General features: G+C 41.4%; 1 long non-coding RNA gene across 1 annotated transcript in view; it reads left to right on the plus strand.

Annotated features, from left to right (window-relative positions):
* The window catches only part of LOC137992359 (uncharacterized), a 16078-nt gene extending 10326 nt beyond the window's left edge, over nucleotides 1–5752 (plus strand). Inside the window, exons 3-4 of the long non-coding RNA XR_011121678.1 lie at nucleotides 3212–3351; nucleotides 3968–5752. This is a non-coding gene — a long non-coding RNA (uncharacterized lncRNA). The remainder of the gene's footprint in view (nucleotides 1–3211; nucleotides 3352–3967) is intronic.
* Nucleotides 5753–8873: the final 3121 nt, after the last annotated feature.

Raw genomic sequence — 8873 nt, forward strand, 5'->3', positions numbered from 1 at the left:
GTTTGCTTCAAGAGGGTCACCCAATGGCTTACGCGTCACGTTCGTTAACAGCTTCTGAGCAGAACTACGCTCAAATCGAGAAAGAGCTGATCGGAATAGTTTTTGCCTGCGAGAAATTTCATCAGAACGTCTATGGCAAGCCAGTAAAGATCGTGACAGATCACAAGCCACTAGAATCGCTCAAAAAGCAAAATCTTAATCAAGTGTCCCCCAGTCTTCAGCGAATACTTCTCAGACTTCAGAGACATTCCCTCGACATTTCATACCGTCCTGGCCCAAAAATGCCAGTTCCAGATGCCCTATCCGGAGCTTATCTGCCACATGAGTCAATCGATGAAGACCTCCAGTCTCGTATGGAAGTTTTAGTGCACAGTCTTGTTAAGAACTTGGACCTTAGTGTGGCCTCTAAAACCCTGATGCAAGAAGCAACCACTACTGATAATTGTCTCATGGTGTTACAGCAACTAACACAGTCCTTGGTGGCCATCAGAGAGGAGAAGAGTTCCTGAGGCGGTTCGTCCCTACTGGAATGTGAGAGACCAAGTGCATGAGGCAGAGGGTCTCATGTTCCTGGGAGAGAAATTGATAGTCCCGGAAGGTATGCGCAAGGAAATGCTGGCATTGCTTTACGGAAGTCATCAAGGGATTGAAAAGAGCAAGGCTCGTGCACGAGAAGTAATGTACTGGCCTGGTATGTCAAGAGACATTGAGGACACAATCACCCGCTGCAACAAGTGTTCAGAGTGGCGAAGAAACAATCAAAAGGAGCCACTTATTCCCCATGAAGTTCCTGGAAGACCCTGGCAAAAGCTGGGAGCTGATATTTTCGAATTTAGAGGAAAAAATTACCTGTGTGTTGTGGATTACTACTCCAAATTTCCTGAAATCAGCCTATGTTCGTCTAAGACGTCTTCCTTCTTTCGTGGTTAATTTAAAATCGATCTTTGCCAGACGTGGGGTCCCAGATAAATTGGTGGCAGATAATATGCCGTTTGCAAGCCGCGAGCTGCAACATTTTGCTCTACCGTTTGGGTTCCAGCTGATAACCTCCAGTCCTTGTTACCCGCAGTCCAATTGGTACAATCAAGCAACTTTTGAGGAAAGCGGAAGATCCCTATGTTGCTTTGATGGAGTATCGCAATACCCCCGTAACTGGAATTGGTCTCTCTCCCTCGCAGATGCTAAACAGTCGGCGTCTGAAGTCCAAATTACCAACCACGGCAGAACTGCTACGACCACAGGTTACACTGAATGCACGTGAAAAGCTAGTGGCTGCTGCTCAGCAACGGCAAAAAGTTTATTATGATCGCCATGCGAAACCATTGAAGGGTCTAGACCCAGAGTGCGAGAGAATAGATCCTGGGTTCCCGCGATTGTCACTGATATATGGCCCACTCCTCGATCGTACGTCGTAAAAACTGAGTCAGGAACGTCCTTGCGAAGGAACCTCCTCAAACAACCCGAGTCTACTGCTTTAATGGAGAGTGACGAGGAAGGTTTCACGTCAGCGACAGAAGTTGCCACTCCTGATAAATTCGACCATAATTCGAGCCATTAATTTCGACGCGTAAAACCACGGTACAATTAATGTCGACGGAAGGACGAATTTAATTGGAATTAAATTCGTCTGAGTTAAATTCGACAATAGCGCGACGTATAAACTAGGCCTAATTTTCGTCATCCGTTGAGCAAAAATTACCGGCTAAAAAATTTAAATCAAGGAAGTGACGCAGTTCACGTGGTATTGTACGCCTTAGCCTTGTTTTTAAAAGTTTTTACAAGAGTGTCCATTACCCAAGAGTAAAAATCTAGTATCAGGTTTGTCCCCATCAGCATCAGATAAGTGTCTATTTTTAAACGTTTTGTGGGGAAAAAACCAAATCTTGAACCTAATTTAAAATTATCTCCCTGGGTTAAGACTCTCTGCGTGTTGTATTTGCATTATAATGTTGCATTCGCATTTAGATGATATCGAAATAACTGGAGCGAAGGTTTTTCAAATTCCAAAGGGTTTAAATTGGGTACGCAATAGCCCACTTTCGATATATTAAAATTCAGTCCTAAACAAAAGGCATCATCTCGAGGCTCTGGGGAATAAACTCATACAAACCTTACATTTATTCCCCAGAGCCTCGAGATGATGTCTTTTGTTTCGAACTGAATTTTAATATATCGAAATCGGTCTATTGAGTCAGCCGATTTGGTCTATGGTTTATTTTCCCGCGAAATCTGGTTTCAAAATGACACTTGTTTACTCTTGGGTGAGGGGATCTGGGTTTTCATGAAAAGTAGAACCAATTACCATTACAACAATCTTACACTCAATAGATATAATTTTTTTGAAAAGATGACTTAAAAGAGCTTTTTTTTCACCAGGACGCTCGAAAGGACAACCATTTTAATACATCGACACTCTTGAAAGCGAGCTTACCAAGGGAATCAGTGAGCGCCAAAGTAGACTAGTTTCGATCTATTAAGGTGGCTCAAACCAGTTTCAACGCTTTCAAGTAACGTTTTTATTTGAAGATTTGGCACTGTATCACGTATTAGCAATGTTATGGTACCATGAGAAACATCAATTATTGCTGAGCAAGATGCGGTCATTATTGTGGCGTAGTAAGTCACTGTGGCAACGGGAAATCTCTGTAATAAAACACTTCATTTTGTCTTTAGTTGCTCATATCTAATAAACAAACTTGGTGACCCCCATTTTTTACTGCTAGAAAGTGATCAGAAGGCCCAGATGAAACTTTCCGCGACGTTTAGAAAACTCTGTACAGTGGATTCAGAGCCACCGAAACTCTGTGATTTTTTAAAGGCGGCTCTGACAAACTCGGAAACCCTGTCCATGCCATTAATTATTCCAAGAGTTACAAAGATGACAGATCTTACAGGTGTCAGTTCTTAGGAGGTTCTCAATTTCACATGTCCATTCAAAGCGTTTTGGGCTGTTTCTGAGATTTGCTCCTAACCTTCGTCAAAAAGAGAGCGAGATGTGATGAAAGGGATTCGGAGGTTTGGCAACGGTCAAAGTTGAGTATGTCCATGCGGTATTTATTTGTTTCTATTCGAGCACGAGTATATTTGTGAGTGCTAGTTGTCTGGCCACTGAGCACAGTTGTTAGGTTTGACGGTGGAATGTTTTCAAGGTGCGTGTGCTCAGATCATGAAACTCTAATTCCTAAAAGGTTTTTATTTCTTTCTTTGGCAGGTGATGTCACTTCCGCTGACTTCATTGCTGTAGGCGCTTCCCTGGGGCTGGCAATATTTATTTTGACTTTTCTCACTATCTTCTATTGCCTTGCTCAACGGAGAATTGAAAGGGCTCGTAACTGTAGAAGAACTGGACGAGTGAGTATTTTGCTGCATTTCATGTGATCATAAAATTAAGGGTTTAAATATAAATTAGCGTGTACATAACGCAGGGGACGATTCGTAACGAACGTTTTGTTGCAGCACCATTTTCGCCCCCCCCCCCCCCCCCCCCTTCACCTCCCACAATAATACGTCGGGATATAGAAGAAATTTGCAATTGACCAACTCCCTGATAGATCAGTGTTAGAGCAGTGTGTCCCGCCGCCTCACATTCATGGGCTGGAATCCCGTTCGCTGTTTCAGGCTCATTGACAACAACTGCTGATGTAAGTTATTTCAATAACTACCATGACTCTTCGTTTGAAAAATTATTTCATGTCCACAGTTCCTATGTCAGTATATGACTTACGTTATTCTGTCCTTCGCTACAACAATATGTTGCCGGTTTTGAAAGCGGACCTCCGAAGCATGCGGCGAGCAATGCATTTTTTTGCTATTTCGTACGTGTATCACTCCCGTGGTCCCTCTTCGCATCATCGAAGCAGATTAATGCAATACGCTGGTTGTAATGCAATGCTTGTAGTGTTTTCTTCTCTTTTAAAAGTTTAATTATTCAAAGCTGAGAGTACTCTTTTCTCGTCATGCTTTCCAGGAAAATATCTCCATTAACGGCTACGTGGGGGACAGAGTGGAGGGAATACACATGTCGTTCTACTCCACAAGCCAAGAACAGAACAGAAAGCCGATTTACTATAATTTCGTGACATACTGTTAATAGAAGACAAATGTTGAACTTTGCTTCTGAACATATTGTACATACAATTATCTTTACCAACTACAGCTAATCTTTTGTTCGCTCGAGGAAGCTAAAGTTCAGAGCAGAATATAAATGCCACAAGTGAGCGAAAGACTCAAGCGCAAAATATCCCTTGACTGCATGCTCGCTTGGGTGTTTTAATGACTAACTTAACTGATCAGGGCTTTGTGAAGGGAACTTTCAGAACTCGAAGTAAATCGGTTAAAAGTACTGAGTAAGTAATGGCTGGTATTTTTATTGATACCGTGCCATGCAGACAAAGAGATTATTATATGGCGTCGAGTGCAATAGGTAACATGCTCCTCGTAGGACTCACGCGAAGTGACTCTTCTCTCCCCCATGACATTGGCCGTTTTTATACTAGAGACGCATAATTCGTCTGGGACGAACTTGGGCAAACATTTTTTCTGCGTCTGTTAAATTCGTCTAGTATAAAGACGGCCACAAGACGCATTATGCGTCTGGACGAAGAATTTATTTTAGTGCGTCTTCGAAGACGCACTAAACTGGAAAGTTCGTCCAGATGCATTATGCGTCTAGTGCCCGTCTTTATACTGGACGAATTTAACAGACGAAGAAAAAATGTTCGCCCAGGTTCGTCCAAGACGAATTATGCGTTTCATATAGTTCGTCCCGTCTTTACACTAGACGGATAACATGAGAGACGCATAATTCGTCTGGACGGATTATGCGTCTCTAGTATAAAAACGGCCATTAAGATCCCTCCAAATTTAGAGAAAGTAAGTATTTTTAACGGGATGATGAACATAAGCGAGTTCGAGTGTTGACCAAGGCAATTGTGGGGAAAAGCAAATCCGTGTTTGTCAAACCAAAAATAAGCGGCGGTGCATTACATGGTACGATTTTTGTCACATGCGACAAGCTTACGACAGGCCTACGACACGAATTGCTTCGTATAAATCAAACCTACAACTCGCTTACGATTGTCGTGTACGTCAGAAAAAATGTAGTAGCATTTTAAAACATGTTAAAACGCTGCATGCGACAATCGTAAGTCATGTCGTAGGCCTGCGTCGTAAGCTTGTCGCATGCGCCTAAAATCGTATTGTGTAAATCAGCCTAAAGATATCTCATGAGAACCAGTTTGAAAAAAACCCGTCTCCGCTTTGGTTTTGCCTTTATAACATAGTCAAACTCGGGTTCTTTAATTTGTTGCTTTGCAAAAATTGCCGCGCTGCTTCTAAGAGTACAAAAAACAAAAACCAGTTCATGCCGTTAGCTGTGGTTTCGTCGAATTATGATGATATCAGAAAGTTTGGTGAACATTACTCTTCCACTTTTCTTGTGAATTCAAACTCTGCGCACGCTCAAAGATGACTGAAAATAAAAGACAACCGAAAAAAGAGGAGAGCGCGCATTGAGGCCGAGATATATGCATTTCACATTTCTCAGTTTTTTATCATTCAGCTGCAATTACTTCCCATTTGTATCAGAATGCAACGTTTACATTACTGGAATTGAACACAGGCATACCCCTAGTGTCGATATTTCGTGGTGGAAGTTAAGATTACAGTGAAGTACTTAAATCACATGCAGATAAAAATTATACATGGAATTAAGGGTATAAAAAGTGAAGATTACTCTTTTAGTAAAAACACTTTTAAAAAGGTAAGGCCGTCCCCCTTTTTTTTTCTTGGCATTTTCAAAAAAAAAGTAACGACGTAGTTAAACCACTTTTCACTTTATAAAAGTCTTTTAATCAGAAAAATGAGCATAGTAACATAATAACATTGTCTTAATTTTTTATTAACATCAACCAACTTTTCTGCCATATTGATTTTCCGTTCATGTGTTGTTGTTTCCAGGCTCCACAGCAATGATGCTGGGGTACCAGGCCTCCTATTCCGAAACGTATTGTCCTTTTTTTCTCTGTTTGTCTTTTTCAATCCGACCGATCGACCCAATATCAAGAAACGCATTCGACGCTAAACGAAAAAAAAAAAAAAAAAAAAAACGGGGATGGCCTGGAAGGGTTAGTTTGTATTTCGTATATAAAATTCAATTGTTGAAAAATAAATAATTCACAATGTGGTCCCGCGTTTTTTTTGTATATTTTTTTTGTATTTTTCGTCATTTATGAGTGCATCCGTTTCAAATTACCAAGATTAACATGAGGAAGAGCTTGATGGCCTTTTCATTCCCGTTTCTTGATTTTTTAAAATCGAGATAGCATGTGATAATTATATGAAAAACGTATCTGTCGGTTGCCTCAACCGGACGGGTGATGGCAAGCGGACATTCTAGAAATCATGATTCTTCACTGTCTAGGTTTCTACAAATCTCTCCAGATTTGTTTCACCTCTAAGAAATCGTCTATTATTAATTTATAGCAGAGTGAAAGGTTATTATAATACATAGAGAAAGAAAACCTTTCCTTTTTTGCGATGCTTTCACATCCTCAGGATGGATCCCATAAATAATACAAGGTCGACAATACCATCAAGTCCGGTATAACCCGCGATATGGAACCTGCGTTGGGTCTATCTACGAAGAATCGAAGCCGAAATTGGTTACATGCACTTAAATTCTTTATTAACACGGCTTCTACGAATCTTTCCAGATTTTTTCACCACCAAGAAATAGTCTATTATTAATTTACAAAATTAATGATTCCATTTAGGGTCGTGCCCGGAGTGTACTAAGTTTTGAATGACGCTGCTTCGAGGCTTCTTCTCTACCACAGTATCACCAAATCGGGATCGTGAGCCTGTACTGGTGTCTCCAAAGACGCAAAAATGCTTCTGTTTGGGGCCCGATTCTCGAAAGTTCCGAAAACTTTTCGGGCCCGAAAAGCCATCTGTGAAATTACCAACCGCTTGTTTTGGAAACCCGATCTTTTAACATGTTTTCAAGGCAACAAAAAGTAAAATAATTGTGAGGTTTGACGAATTAAATTCTCTCCGTTCTTGAGATACAAAGGGAATGGTGACACCCGAAAATGGCCCGTAAAGTTTCGGGACTTTCGAGAAACGGCCCCCTGGCCCGAAAAGCTAATTACGGAACTGCCATTCGCTTGTTTTGGTTTTGATAAGCTGGTCCTTTAAAATGCCTTCAATTAAGACAACAAACAACAAAATAATTGTCACGATTTTGATGACTTAAAACCTCTGCCTTGTGAAGCTACAGAAGAAGGAATTGTGACCCCTGAAAAATGGGCTCCGGGTTCGATTGAAGCTATCATGAGATGGCTGTGGGAGAGATGGTTTAACCCAAATGCCTTGTAGCGGTATGTTCGGCGGTGCGCTGGTTGTGGCTACAGATGGCTCTATAAGAGATGGTTCCACCAAAATCTCTGGTAGTGGCATTGGTAAGTTCAGTGATGCAGCATCTGCTTCAGTATGATAAAGCGAACATAAGAAAAAAAACAGTTTGTAAGGCAATTTCCGGCAAAATCAAGAAAGCCTATGACAAACGCGGCATCTAATTATTGGCGAGGCCCCAGTTGGTCATTAAAGGGCGGATAACTTTATCCGGAGGCAAGAGAGTATATATAACTTGCCGGTGGATAAGTCACTATCCGTCAGTTTCAACAATCTCCGCAAAGATTTCAGTATTTGCCCTCGAGTAACTGCATGTCAATATGAGCTGTCGGTCAAATCCGGGCTCAGGTTGAATCCGTTTTTACCGACAATACTCGTCACATTTGTTGGAACACCCACACCCGTTTCCCCCTTCCTCCAATGTTGATTTCCACAACTACTAGTAGTCGCCCGAAAAAGTCTCACACAACATTGAATTGGGGGAAGGGGGATGTGGTATAAGCTACGATCTTGTAACACGATGATTCTGACCATTCGTTAAGTGTTCCAACTAAATATGTCTGGTATTGTAGGTACCGGAGAGGCTGAACATTTACGCACGCATGCGCTGACGGAATGTTTGAAGACGAGACGAGAAAAATATGCAGCACCTCCAGACGTGGCGCTGGAGCGTCGTACCAAACGAGTCATCCCGGGATTTCGGCCCGTGCGATCTCTTTTGGACGCAGTTGGCCCTTCGCTGCTTTCTGCTACCGACCTCGCCTCCCGGTACGGCATTGAGGGAGGGATATGTCGGCCCCTAAACCATATGAGACAAATCCCACGCCTACTCACAGCTCCAAACCGCCCTTGTCATTACAATTTAACGTAAGAGTTCGATGGCTTATATATTCAAGAGAAAAGTCATTTTATTTGTCATATGGTAAGCACTGGAGTCGCAGATTACAAAGTGCACGCATGCGCCCTGCCGAAGGTAACATACATGCATGCATAAAACTTTATTTCATCTCGAATTTCAGAATAATATCTTCGAGACATTACAGCTAACATACATAATATATACAGATACGTAAGTAAATATGAAATAATATTTAAAGATATATGAATCAAAACGAAAAGCCGCTGTACAAAATCCGGCCTTGGATTAGTTTAAAACCAGTAAACTCAGTGGTACGGGAAAAATCAGGTAGCGCATTTCGCAACGTACTTAGCTAATACGTAAGAAAAAGAACTAAGACCATAACTGGTTGTTCTAGGTTTATTGAGGGACAGAATGTAATTTCCACGAAGATCATGCATAAGAAGAGAACGGGAGAGAAAACGTATATTTCATATATGCAGGACAAGCCTTTTCTTTCTTTAACTACTTTTGTACAATAATACGAGGAAATTTTGAATGCGCTTATTGCATAGAGATGTAGAGTTTGACTTAAGTGATACGTAAGAGGACAGGTAATCGC

This window comes from Montipora foliosa, chromosome 1, assembly GCF_036669935.1.
Source record: "Montipora foliosa isolate CH-2021 chromosome 1, ASM3666993v2, whole genome shotgun sequence".
NCBI classification, from domain to species: domain Eukaryota; kingdom Metazoa; phylum Cnidaria; class Anthozoa; order Scleractinia; family Acroporidae; genus Montipora; species Montipora foliosa.